We start from the raw sequence: 13,036 nt of genomic DNA, 5'->3' as shown, positions 1-13,036 counted from the left end.
CAGGCAATGACTAGTCTTTTCATTGATGAATACATAAATGTCACTCCGTGGAGGGCTTTTCCTGCCTCCTGGGGGTCTTTCAGGACTTCTCTACTTTCCAGGGGTGGGGTGCAGTGAGAGGGTTGGGGGTGCTAGATGCCTGGCATGTGGCATCCTGGGAGTGGAGGTGGGGGAGGAGCAGGGCTGCCACCCCCACACAGGGTGTAGGGTTTCCTGCCATCGCTCAGTTTTCTCCCCTATTTCTTTTCTTTTCTTTCTTTCTTTCTTTCTTTTTCTCTTATATTTTATTTATTTATTTGACAGACAGAGATCACAAGTAGGCAGAGAGGCAGGCAGAGAGAGAGGAGGAAGCAGGCTCCCTGCTGAGCAGAGAGCCTGATGCGGGACTCGATCCCAGGACCCTGAGATCATGACCTGAGCTGAAGGCAGAGGTTTTAACCCACTGAGCCACCCAGGCGCCCTCTCCCCTATTTCTCATCCCTGCCTTTCAAACTATGCCTGAGGTCTCTGAGTATGAAGGCCTCCAGAGTTCAATTTCCTTCCTCCTTATGCAGCAAGAGAGTTTAGAGTGGGCATGTGGCTTCTGAGAAAGGAGCTCTGGGGTGGGGACAAAGGGCTCTGCATACTGACTTCAGCAAGTTCCCCTGTGTTTAGTCTCTTACCTCATGTCTAACCTGGGCTAACTCGGGTCTCCAAGGCACTAAGCTTTATAGAGATTAAAATGGGTGAACTGACTTGTTTCTCGTTGGTAATCTCCCCTTGTGGGCTAATTTCTTAGCATGTCTTAAGCCACTTGCCTTCCCACTTGCCTTCTACCTTTCAAATATTTGTCCAGCTTTCATCTGGTGTTGCCTCCTTCTCTGAACTTTTGTGACTTAATACCTTTCTGTATTTCTTTTTTAAAAAGATCTATTTAGGGGCGCCTGTATGGCTCAGTGGGTTAAAGCCTCTGCCTTCGGCTTGGGTCATGATCCCGGAGTTCTGGGATCAAGCCCCGCATCAGGATCTCCGCTCAGCAGGGAGCCTGTTTCCCTCTCTCTCTGCCTATCTCTGTCTGAAATAAATAAGTAAAATCTCAAAATAAAAATAAAAATAAAAAGATTTATTTAGGGGTGCCTGGGTGGCTCAGTGGGTTCAACCTCTGCCTTTGGCTCAGGTCATGATCTCAGGGTCCTGGGATTGAGCCCTACATCGGGCTCTCTGCTCAGCAGGAAGCCTGCTTCCCCCTCTCTCTCTACCTGCCTCTCTGCCTACTTGTGATCGCTCTCTCTGTGTGTCAAATGAATAAAAATAAAATCTTAAAAAAAGAGATTTATTTTATATAGAGAAAGAGAGAGACAGTGAGTGAGAACACAAGTAGGGAGAGGCGAGAGGGAGAATCAGGACCCTGGGATCATGACTCCAGCCAAAGGCTGACAATTAACCGACTGAGCTACCCACGTGCCCCTATGTTTCATTATTTTCTTAAGGTTTTATTTATTTTTTTAGAGGTGGGGGAGGGCAGAGATGGAGAGACAAACTTAAGCCTGAAGCGGGCCTCAATCTCATGACCCTGAGATCATGACCTGAGCAGAAACCAAGAGTCAGAGGCTTAACTAACTGAGCCACCCAGGCTCCCTGCCTATCTGTATTTCTTTAGTGTTATGTCAGGGAGGTTTGGAGAGGTAGGGGAGATAAGGACCACAGTTAGGTTTAGCCAAGAGTCTCCAGCCACTTATTTATTTTTTCAACTTTTCTTCAAAATAAGACTTTCAAAAATTTTAGTTAAATTCAATTGACATATATTGTATTATTAGTTTCAGAGGCAGAGTTCAGTGATTTGTCGGTTGTATGTAAAAACCCGGTGCTCAATGCATCACATGTCCTTAATGCCTGCTCCACCCCCCCACTTCCCTCCCCTCCAGCAACCCTCAGTTTGTTTCTGAGGGTTCAGAAGTTTCTTCTGGTTTGTCTCCCTCTCTGGTTTTGTCTTATTTTTCCTTCTCTTCCCCTATGCGCCTCTGTTTTGTTTTTAAAATTCTACATATAAGTGAAATCATATAATTGTCTTTTTCTGATTGACTTATTTCGCTTAGCATAATATCCTCTAGGTTCCATCCGTGTCACTGCAAGTGGCAAGATTTCATTTTTGATGGCTGCATAGTATATATATATATATATATATGCCACATCTTCTTCATCCATTCATCTGTCAATGGACAGCTGGGCTCTTTCCATAGTTTGGCTATTGTGGACATTGCTGCTATGAACATTGGGGTGCAGGTGCCCCTTCAGATCACTACATTTATATCTTTGGCGTAAATACCTAGTAATGCAATTGCTGGGTTGTAAGGTGGCCTATTTTTAACTTCTTGAGAACCCTCCATCCTGTTTTCCAGAGTGGCTACAGGAGCTTGCATTCCCTCCAACAATGTAGGAGGGTTCCCCTTTCTCGGCATCCTTACCAACATCTGTTGTTTCCTGACTTGTTAATTTTAGCTGTTTCTGACTGACCAGTGTGAGGTGGTATCTCACTCTGGTTTTGATTTATATTTCCCTGATATGTACGTCATGTTGAGCACTTTTTCATGTGTCTGTTGGCCATCTGTATGTCTTCTTCAAAGAAATGTCTGTTTATGTCTTCTGCCCATTTCTTGACCGGATTATTTGTTCTTTGGGTGTTGAGCTTGATAAGTGCCTTATAGATTTTGGATACTAGCCCTTTATCTGATAAGACATTTGCAAATACCTTCTCCCATTCTGTCAATTGTCTTTTGGTTTTGTCAACTGTTTCCTTTGCTGTGCAAAAGCTTTTTAATCTTGATGGAGTTCCAATAATTCAATTTTGCCTTTGTTTCCCATACTTCTGGAGACGTGCCTAGCAAGAAGTTGTTATGGCTGAAGTCAAAGAGGTTACTGTCTGTGTTCTCCTCTAGGATTTTGATGGATTCCTGTCTCACATTTAGGTCTTTCATCCACAAAATAAGACTTGATGAAGATTACAAACCCATCCCCCCCATAACCCAAACAACCGGTAAGTACAATTTTAAAAAGAATTAAGAAGAAAACAGTGGGAAAAGGAAAGAAATGTCCCAATTTCAGGAGGGAGTTGCTAGGGTAAATTTTGTATCTGAGCTTCTTTTTGACTACCAAATATAAGGGGACACATTATGTCTTTAATGGTGCAGGGAGGAGAGATGGAATGATGGCAGAAGAAACTAATGTTTTTTAGTGTTTCTAAGAGCTAGTCACATAGAGTATATTTTATGGACATTATATGTTTTAATCTTCTTAAGTTCCTGAGGAGGTAGTTATAATTATCCCCAGTTTTCAGATGTAAAAACCAAGGTTTAGGGAGGTTTGCTCATTTATTGAAGGTCTCACAGCTAAACAGGGGTGGAAACAGAAACTGCACTCAGATTGTGTAAAACTCCAAAGTGCAGGCTTTCTCCATTAAACCCAAAGCAGTGATTCTCCTCTCCCCTGTGCTCCAAAACGTCACCAATAACCTCTGTTGTCAGATTCTGTGGCTAACTTGCAGTCCCATCTTGCTTGGCCTCTGATGGATTGTGGATGACTCTCTGAACATTTCTCTCCTGACCTCACTCTCTCCTGGTTCTGTCCCTCACTGGATTCTCTTCAGGCTCCTTTGCAGCTCCGTTCTATTCTCAGTTGTCTTCTCACACTTCATAATTTTCACTCCCACCCTTTTGTATTATAGTGCAGGCCTCAGGACTCCCAAACCCATACTGTCAGCCTGGGCCTTCCTCCTGAGGTCCAGATGCCTGTATCTGAAGAACCAGTGGAAGTCTTCCTCCTTATATTTCACACACTCTTCACATCCTAAGTCCCTGGGGTGCCGGGGTGGCTCAGTTGGTTAAGCATCTGACTCTTGATTTTTGGCTCAGGTCATGATCTCAGTGTCCTGGGATGGAGCCCCATGTCAGGCTCTGTGCTCAGCCAGGAGTCTGCTTGAGATTCTCTCCCTCGGGCTGTCCCTTCCCAATGTTTGCGCAAGCGCGCGCGCTTGTGTGTTTTCTCAAATAAATAAATCTTTAAAAAATGCAAATTTGACAGACTTCCCTGCTTCAGACTCTTCGGCTCTTCCTCATTACCCTCAAGATAGAGTTCCAAACATCTCAGCCCTGAGAACTTCTGTCTACAACTGAAATCTGACCTCCGTTCACTGCAATCCCCACACCCCCGGCCCCCGCCCCTTGTCACTGCTTCCACTGGGAAATAAAAGGTGGCTGCCAGCTTTCTCAGGCTTCACAAACCGATTTCTAAATTCCCCATGTCAAATCTTTTCTTTTCCTCTAGCTCAAGCCTCCTGTCCTCCCCCCTCTGCCGCGCCTTGGTGCTCATTTATAGGCCTCTCCCTCAGGCTCACGACAGTTTGGGCACCCCTGTCTTCCTGCTCCCCTAAATGCAGCCGGGCAGTTTCAACATCCACAGTTTCCATCTTTGCAATCTGGGGCTAGCATCATCCTTGGGTCATAATGGGTGCTCCACATCTGTCGCACTGTGCTCGTAATGAGGATTTTAATTTCCTTAACCCCACAGGGTAATGAATTAAACAAATGTCCTGGGTGCCAACTCCTAGCCAAGCACGGGCTGAGTGGGACTGGTTAACATGACAAACATAGTCTTTGGCCTCAAGATGCTTCCAAGAGGGGCGCCTGGGTGGCTCAGTGGGTTGGGCCACTGCCTTTGGCTCAGGTCATGATCTCAGGGTCGTGGGATTGAGCCCCGAGTCCGGTTCTGCTCGGCGGGGAGCCTGCTTCCCCCTCTCTCTCTGCCTGCCTCTCTGCCTGCTTGTGATCTCTCTCTCTCTGTCAAATAAATTAATGAATGAAATCTTAAAAAAAAAAAAAAAAAAAAGATGCTTCCGAGAGTGGCAAGTGGAGAGAAAGGCAATCCAGCGATTTTAATGAAAAGTAAAAAGTGCTCTGATGGGGCAAATCCCAGGATGTGTTGGAGCAGGTAGGAGAGGCACAAAATCTAGACTCCAGTGACCTTGAACCTGCACTTCCAACCAAGCCAGTATTCACACTTACGAGCTATACGCTCAGTGCTGTGACTTGCCTGTGATGTCTGAGGTTCCCCAGCTCCTTACCCTTCCATCTACTCTTGGGTTTAACAAAAAGCCAAGAGGCAAGAATGTCCACACAGTCCTCTTCATTCTTCCCATGTGATCTGTTCCCACACCTGTCCTCCCGTCTTCCTTCCCCCCTCCTGGGGCTCCCCATCCGTCCATCCTGCCTCCTTAGGGCCCTCACTCTAGCCATTGCTCCCTCCTCTTCTGTGTCCTCAACCATTCTCTTTATTTAGGCATTCTTCTCGATAACGCACTTAATTCGTATCTCTAAAACAGAAACAAGTGAAAAATGAAAACAAACCGCACTTCCCTCAACCCCACATCCCCCTCCCTTCGTCTCTCTGGTTTTCTCACTTCACAGCAAACTTCTTAAAAACCTTCTGCAAACTCTTTCCTGTTCCCCCACTGACCAGTCTCCCCTCAACCCACTGTGATTTGGCTTCTCCTTCTCCTGCCACCCATCCCCCTCACTCCACTCCCTTCACTTCACCCAGTGTCTCTAACCTCCACATTGCTCAGTTCTGTGAGGACGGGTCAATCTTTTGCTCACTTGTCCTGCTGCTGCCACAGGCATTCCTCCTGCCCAGAAAGCTTGCTTCCCTGATTCCCCCGCACCATGACCTCTTCTCTTGGCTGGCCTGCGTCTCTGGCAGCAGCCTCCCTCCTCCCCATCTTGGGCCTCTGGTCCTGTCGCATTGCATGAAGGCCTCAGTAAGTTGCCTCAAACACAATTAGGAGTCTCTCTGCTTGACCTCCAATCTCACTGTCAGCAATTCCATTAAACATGAAATTCCACAAATAGCGGCAGACAAGTGTGTCCCATCCTTACGCTATGCATGTGAAAAAGATACTATTTGGAGGCAGCATAGAGTCCTCTAGACTCTTCAGTGTCAACAGCATGCTAAGTGCTACTACGGGGGTAAGCACAGGACACTGTGGGAATGTGAGCAAGGGACATAGAACCCAGCCGTGGGTGGGGGAGTGAAGCAGTGGCTGCTCTGGAAGGCATTCCAGAAGAGACGTCAACCAGGCCAAGCCGGGATCTACAGCCAGCCAAGTGAAGAGGTGATGAAACTGTCTTTCAGGTAGAGGAAATAAAATATGCAAAGGCTTAGAGAGGAGATATTGTAAGCCATATTTAAAGGATTGCAAGTGGGAGACGGTATAGGACTCTGGTTAGGAACACAGACACCAGGGCTCCATGATTGCCATACATATACGTATGCCATCATGCTTATTAAAATCTCTCTGTAAGTGGCACACCTCCCAGCTGTGTGACCTGACATAAAGTACTTAACTTCTCTAGGCTTCTGTTCTCTTGCCTGAGGAGAGGTGGTAATACCTCATGGGGCCAACAGACCACCTCGTATAAAGCTGAGCTCCTATTTTCATGGCTGAGATTTCTCAGAACAACTGAAGGACAGTCTGAGGGTAGAAATGGCAAAGGATAAAACTGTGACAACAGGCAGAGGCCAGAGAGTGAAGGGCTGTGCAGGCTGTGCTGCAGGGTCTGCACATGATTCCCAGGGCCATGTGAAGGTACCAAAGGGTTTTAAGTCAAGGCTGACAAGAAGAGAGGTTGTTTTAGAAATATCCTCTTGGGGCACCTGGGTGGCTCAGTGGGTTAAGGCCTCTGCCTTCGGCTCAGGTCATGATCTCAGGGTTCTGGGATCGAGCCCTGCGTGGGGCTCCCTGCTCAGCAGGGAGCCTGCTTCTCCCTCTTTCTCTGCCTACTTGTGATCTTTGTCTGTCAAATAAATAAATAAATAAAATCTTTAGAAATATCCTCTTGACTGCAGTGTAGAAAGATGACCGTAAGGGGGCAAGGCTGGAAGTGGGGCACCAGTTAGGAGGCTGTTCCCCTAATCTCAGCAAAAGATGCTGGTGACAATAAGGCTGGATAGAAGCACAAATGCCACACATTTCTGGAGAAGGGAGAAGCAGCAGGACCTGAAGACTGGCAATGGAGGATGAAAGTGGGGGAGGAATCAAGGATGCCCAGCTGACTGGCTCTCTACCTCACAGAGTACATAGGGCCCATGAGGTACACTTCCTTCTATACCCTACCAGGTCAGCACCCAGTCCTTCCCTGTACACAAGTCTGCCCCTCCAGCTTCCATCTTTCTGACTCTCCTTAAACACATGCTCAACCTTCACCAACCAAAATCAATACATAAATAACGCCTTCCTTGAATGCCTTTCCCTCAGGCTTCTATCCTTCCTCCCTTCTTCACCACCCGATTTCTCTCACTGGCCTACAGGATAAAGTCTAAACACTGTGTGGCACATGAGGCCCTTCAGACTTGGGCCCAGGCTAACCGCATCTCACGTCTCACCTGCCTGGGCCCTTCCAGGGCCCTGTGGATCGCAGTGTTGCTCTACCAACAAGAATGGCCAGCTTCCTTTTTGCCCTTTGGCTGATTCCCCAAGGTAACTGGGGGCTGTTGGTTCTGTGGTCCCACCTATGCCATCCCTTCCCCTACTCTGCTGTAAAACTTAACCCTCCATCCCACTGGAGTGTGAGTTCCTCAAGGGCAGGGGTTGGTCTTCCCTATCTTGTGTTTCCAGGGTCTGGCATGATACTTGGCATGAAATAGATGTTTAATAAACACATGCTTGGTGACTGGATGAAGGAATCAGCCAGCTCCTGTTTGGATGGTTATATCTGAATGTCCATGATATGTAGGTCCATAAAACTACCAACTTCCCAAAGCTGCCATGTGCAGTGGCAGAATCTCCATCCAAGAAGGCGGGTGCAAAGTCTATGAGGCATTTTACAGCTATGACAGAAAATAGCAATGTCAGCAATGGTGTCATCTCTGGACACTAAGGACAGGCATTCAGTGCCATGAACGGTCAGTTAAATTGTAATTGGAGTGAACTGTTCCTCTGCAAACCATAATGTTCTTTAGCTGCAGCCAAATGGCATTCAAGAAGGAGGGAAATTTTTTTTGAAATGTCAAGGAAATTATTTCCAATTTGGTGCTCACAACCAGAGACTCTAATGATCAGTGGAAATGAGAAGCAAACAAATTAGCACTAATGGAAAATGGCTTTTGGAAAAGGGGATTTAATTTATAGTCAACTGATCATGGGATGCAGCATGCAGTAAAAGTCGCCTCACCAGCTTGATCATAAGGACTGGAGCACACACGGAATGCCAGAGAAAAATATACGTATGCCATCATGCTTATTGGAATCTCTCTCGTAAGTGGCAGCCAATTAAAATAGTCATTATTTTACCTTGGAGAGAAAATGGCCTGAAAAATCAAAGCACATGAAATTAAAATCTGGATTAGGAACCGTGGTCCAAATTGGTTTGTTTGTGGCCTTTTAACCTTGGCAAAGTCTTCTGCAAGGACCACAAACCTACTTTGTCTTCAGCCCAGAGTGGACTCTTTGTTTTTAATTTCCTCTCCATTTTCAAAGGTGATGAATAAATCTGGACTCATCCATAAATCATTTCTATAGCAGACAAATGGCTCTTCCTCACGCAGGGAAACTAAAATCACAAAATCTCAAAAACCCTGGCTGTTGTACTAAAGTCAAAAGTCTTTAGTGACAAGCAAGAAGAGGTATTAAAAACCAAAAGGTCACCTGATCTCGTTTCTAAATAAAATTTCTCAGAGGGCTTTTTTCCCCTAAATCAAAGACACATTTCTAAAGGCAAGAAGCCTCCAGGGCACAGGCTGCCAGCCTGGCTCCCTGTCCCCGGATGGCCTCAGAGACAAGGCCGTCACTGTCCCCTGTTCCTGCGGGCTCCACCTGCAGAACAGGACAGAGGCCTTCTCTTCGGGCTCCCACCCCAACTCCTCACTCTCGGCTCCACGTGTGGAAAGAGAGACAGGGAAAGAAACATTTTCCTTCTGACCTCAGGCTCAGTGACAGGGTGTCCTGGCCTTTACTTCTGCCCTCAGGGTATATATGCTACAAATGGTCACTTTCTTCTCATAGATTCCCTTCCTTCTGCTTCCCCCCTCGTACCTTCTTCTGAGATCCTTCTAGCTACCCGTCACTTCCCTACAGACTCCAGGTGCCCCATTTTTCCCTCACAGTTGCCTTTCCCTCCATCCTCTCCCCAGAGACCACCTTTCCCCCACCTTCCTCTGACAACGCCCTCTGCCTTCATCGTCTCCTCAGACCTACCTCACTCTCTACCCAGACCCCACTTTTCCTCTCAGATCACTTCTGTGGTCTCCCCACAAAACGTTAACTCTCTAGGTCAACCATCACCTTTCTACCCACATTCTCCTCAGCCCTGCACTGCTCTGTGCTTCACCCTCCCTGACCTGAATTCCTACCCTTCTTTCCTTCTCAGCCTTCTTACTCTGCCTTCAAGAGCCTTTGTTCCCCACCGCAGGCTCCTCCACCCTCAGCTTCTCCACAGCTGCTCTGCCTCCTCTCCGCCTGCCCCCAAAGTTGGCTCTACACCACGTGCCACTTACACAGAGCCCTCCCTGGTGGAGGTTGCTTATACTCTTTTTTTTTTTTTTAATTTATTTGACAGAGAGAGAGATTATGAGTAGGCAGAGAGGCAGGCAGAGAGAGAGAGAGGAGGAAGCAGGCTTCCCGCTGAGCAGAGAGCCCGATGCGGGGCTCGATCCCAGAACCCTGAGATCATGACCTGAGCCAAAGGCAGAGACTTAACCCACTGAGCCACCCAGGCGCCCCAAGGTTGCTTATACTCTTATGCCCCAAAGTTCTCAGGACTGGCAGCGGGGGTGGGGGTTGTGTCTGCTCATCAAAGCCCAACCCAGTTCCTTCTTCCACTTCTTTCCTGTAAAAACCCTTACTACTTTGAGGCTCACGCCACTCTGCTCTATTGACCATTACCCCACCTCATATTCATATCATCGCAGACTCCAGAACAACATACTTAATTCATCCAGGGCTTTGGTACCTGGCTCACAAGCATCCTTTTCCGTCCTCAAATCCTGCTGCCATCTAGAGGGGCTGGCCATGTCAACATCTTGACTGTCCTGTATTTCACTCCAGCCGCCAATCCCATGGCTACGCCCTGGGCCTTGCCATCACATAGGACTACTCAAATTTCATTATTCCACTTTTTTTTTTTAAAAGACTTTATTCATTTATTTGACAGACAGAGATCACAAGTAGGCAGAGAGGCAGGCAGAGAGAGAGGAGGACTTTCTGATCCACTAAAGTGGATCCACTGATTCCACTTTCTGATCACACTACTTTCATTAAACTCTTCCTAGATATGTGTTTGCCTGACTTCACTGAGACCCCCAGTCCAAAACACTTTTATACCCTCTTAGGCAGCTTAGGTTCTAAGCTCCATCATCTCAACCTTTTGCCAGGATCATCCACTTCCTTGTCCTTTGTCCTTCCATTTCATCTGCCTGATGAAACCCAAACCTGGATAGATTCAACTAAGCTCTCTGCACCCACTGCTAGATGCCTGAATTCTGTTGGGGGGGGAAATACCTCCCACACAACCATGCAGACCGCTGCTGTGACATCGAATGGTCCCCAACCTCAAAGCTGCCCAGAAATCTGCACGCTGTCACCGTGCTCCTGTTCTTCACTCACCGAGGCTAGTTCAGTCCTTCTCTGCTCTTCTCAGACCTTGCACACCATCTCCAATCCCACTCTCACTGGCTGATATCATGCCCACATTGCACAGAGAAAATAGAAACCGCCAAACAAGAATTTCCTCAACTTCCTGCCACCAAACCTACCAATATGCAGATCTCACATGCTTCCTTTTTGTCACAGTGCAAGTGTCCCTCCGCTTTTCTAGGTGAATCTCTCCACCTTATTCCTTTTCTGGGAGTGCTACTCTCTCAGTTATTGCCTTTTCCCTGTCATTTTATCCTTTTTCCCTTTTGCTGGGTCCATGCTAACAGCGCTCTCTCATCTGAATAAAAACTTTTGTCTCCTTCCAGCTATTGTCTTCTCCTTTTTTCTTGGGAAGAGCTAAACGTCTCAAAAGTGTACTGTACAGTTTTTACCTTCTCACCTGCTTCTCAATTCACTGTAATTTGACCTCTGTTCCCATGGCTTCACCGAAACTGCATTTAAAAGGTCACCAACAACTTCCTTGTTTCTAAATCCACCGGATTGTTTTTCAGACCTTATTTTACTTGATTAGTCATCAGCCTTCAATACTTTCCTGCTGTGGCTTCTGAAACACCACGTTCTACCACTGACTACCTTACAATTCTGGACATTTCATCTCAATTAACTTTGCAGGTTTATCCTTCCTTTGCAGATCCTCAGACTAGAGGGCTTCCAGGGCTCTTTCTTTCTTTCTTCTTCTTTTTTTTTTTTTAAGATTTTATTTATTTATTTGACAGACAGTGAGAGAGGGAACACAAGCGGGGGGAGTGGGAGAGGGAAAAGCAGGCTTCCCATCAAGCAGGGAGCCCAATGCGGGGCTCTATCCCAGGGCCCCAGGATCATGACCTGAGCCGAAGGCAGACGCTTAACTGACTGAGCCACCCAGGCGCCCCTCTCAGGGCTCTCTTGTAGGCCTTCTTCTATTCTTACTCCTATTTATACTTTCTGGGAAGCCCAACAAATCCATCCACTGGTGTGGCTGATGTCTATAAGGCACTACAGACCACGTTTCTATTTCCAGTTTAGGCTTATCTTGCAAGCACCAATCAGGCATATTCCAACCTCTTGGGACACTTCCACTTGGATGTGTCCCAATTGTTATCTCAGACTCATCAGACCCAGAACTTACCCTCTCCTAAAAACCCTGCTACCTCTTCTTTCTGTTTGCTCAAGACAGGAATTTAGAAGTCATTCTTCATTTCTCCTACTTGCCCCACCAGGCACCCGTCCAGTTCTTTTTAGCTCATAAGTATCTAAGGAATCCATCTCCGCCTCTTCATTCCTGCTACCTCTCCATTCCTTAGGCCACCATAACCTTTCCCCATTACTGAAACAACTTCCTAACTAGTGTCCTTCCTTCTCCCAATCCCCAATCCATTCTTTCCATTGATCTCTCTAAAATGCAAATCTGATCATTATTCCTTTGCTTAAAGTACTTCAATGACTCTCCATTGTCCTCAGGATAAAGTCTGAGCTCTTGTGCTCATAGGTATAAAACACACTGGAAAATTTTTATCATCTACCCATAAGCTCAAAGCTGACTTGACATCAAAGACCCTCCCGGATTGGAGATTGTCAAGCTGAGTTTGACACCAAAGACCCTCCAAGATCCTAACTGTTCTTCCGAGTTTATTCTCACATTAGTATCTCCACTGGCCAGAAGATGCTCAAAATTCTGGCACTCATCTCTCAGTTTCCCCTCGTTGAGCTCCTGCAAGGAGTCCTTTGTCCTCCATATCCCCACGAGTCTTTCAAGGCCCAGCTCAAGACATATCCCCGTTGTCATAATTGCCCCTTCAACACTTTCTGAGACCCTCAAATCCTTAGGGTCTATTCTTCTGTAGTATTTATCCCTCACACAGAGTTGGTTCATGTATGGTTTCTCTCCCTCTCCTTTTAAGACTTACGGAAGTCAAGACCAAAAGCGTAATCTTCACTAGAGCTCACCAACATAATAGGAGCTTAGTAAATATTTGTTAAATACATAGATAAATTCAAGAAAACTGTACTCTCTAGCCCCTTTATGTCCCCAACGGACAGAACATTTTGAAGACACCACTCCCCTGCCTACCACTCACCCCACCAGCCAAAATATTCCTCAACCCACTGGATGGAGGACGGGCTGGCACGCGTCCCCTAGGCCATTTTGTGCGGTTTTCTACCTCCAGCCCTCGGAGCTGCGTCTGGTAAAGGACGGTAGAGGTAGGAGATGGCGTAAACCAAAGGGCACTGCCGTTCACCCCGTAGGATAAGACACAGTGGGGAAGGGAGACTTTCCCATTTCCAGAACACCGCAATCTCCCGCAGACCCTCTTACCTACACGGGAGGGTGGGAACTCTTCCCGAGAGGCGTCCCGGTTGACCAATACCTGACCC

The 13,036-nt window shown here is 46.8% G+C and overlaps 1 protein-coding gene across 4 annotated transcripts in view; it reads right to left on the bottom strand.

Annotated features, from left to right (window-relative positions):
* ARMH1 (armadillo like helical domain containing 1) overlaps positions 1 to 13,028 on the bottom strand; it is a 52,847-nt gene extending 39,819 nt beyond the window's left edge. For 3 of the 4 annotated variants that reach the window (XM_044238076.1, XM_044238079.1, XM_044238080.1), the window contains exon 1: positions 12,978 to 13,028. The gene's annotated coding sequence lies outside the window, so the exon portion shown is untranslated. The remainder of the gene's footprint in view (positions 1 to 12,977) is intronic. The other variant, XM_044238077.1, reaches the window with a different exon arrangement.
* Positions 13,029 to 13,036: the final 8 nt, after the last annotated feature.

This window comes from Neovison vison, chromosome 2 (assembly GCF_020171115.1).
Source record: "Neovison vison isolate M4711 chromosome 2, ASM_NN_V1, whole genome shotgun sequence".
Taxonomy (NCBI): Eukaryota; Metazoa; Chordata; class Mammalia; order Carnivora; family Mustelidae; genus Neogale; species Neogale vison.
The sequence above is the reverse complement of the archived record's forward strand: the minus strand, read 5'-3'. Positions and strand labels throughout refer to the sequence as shown.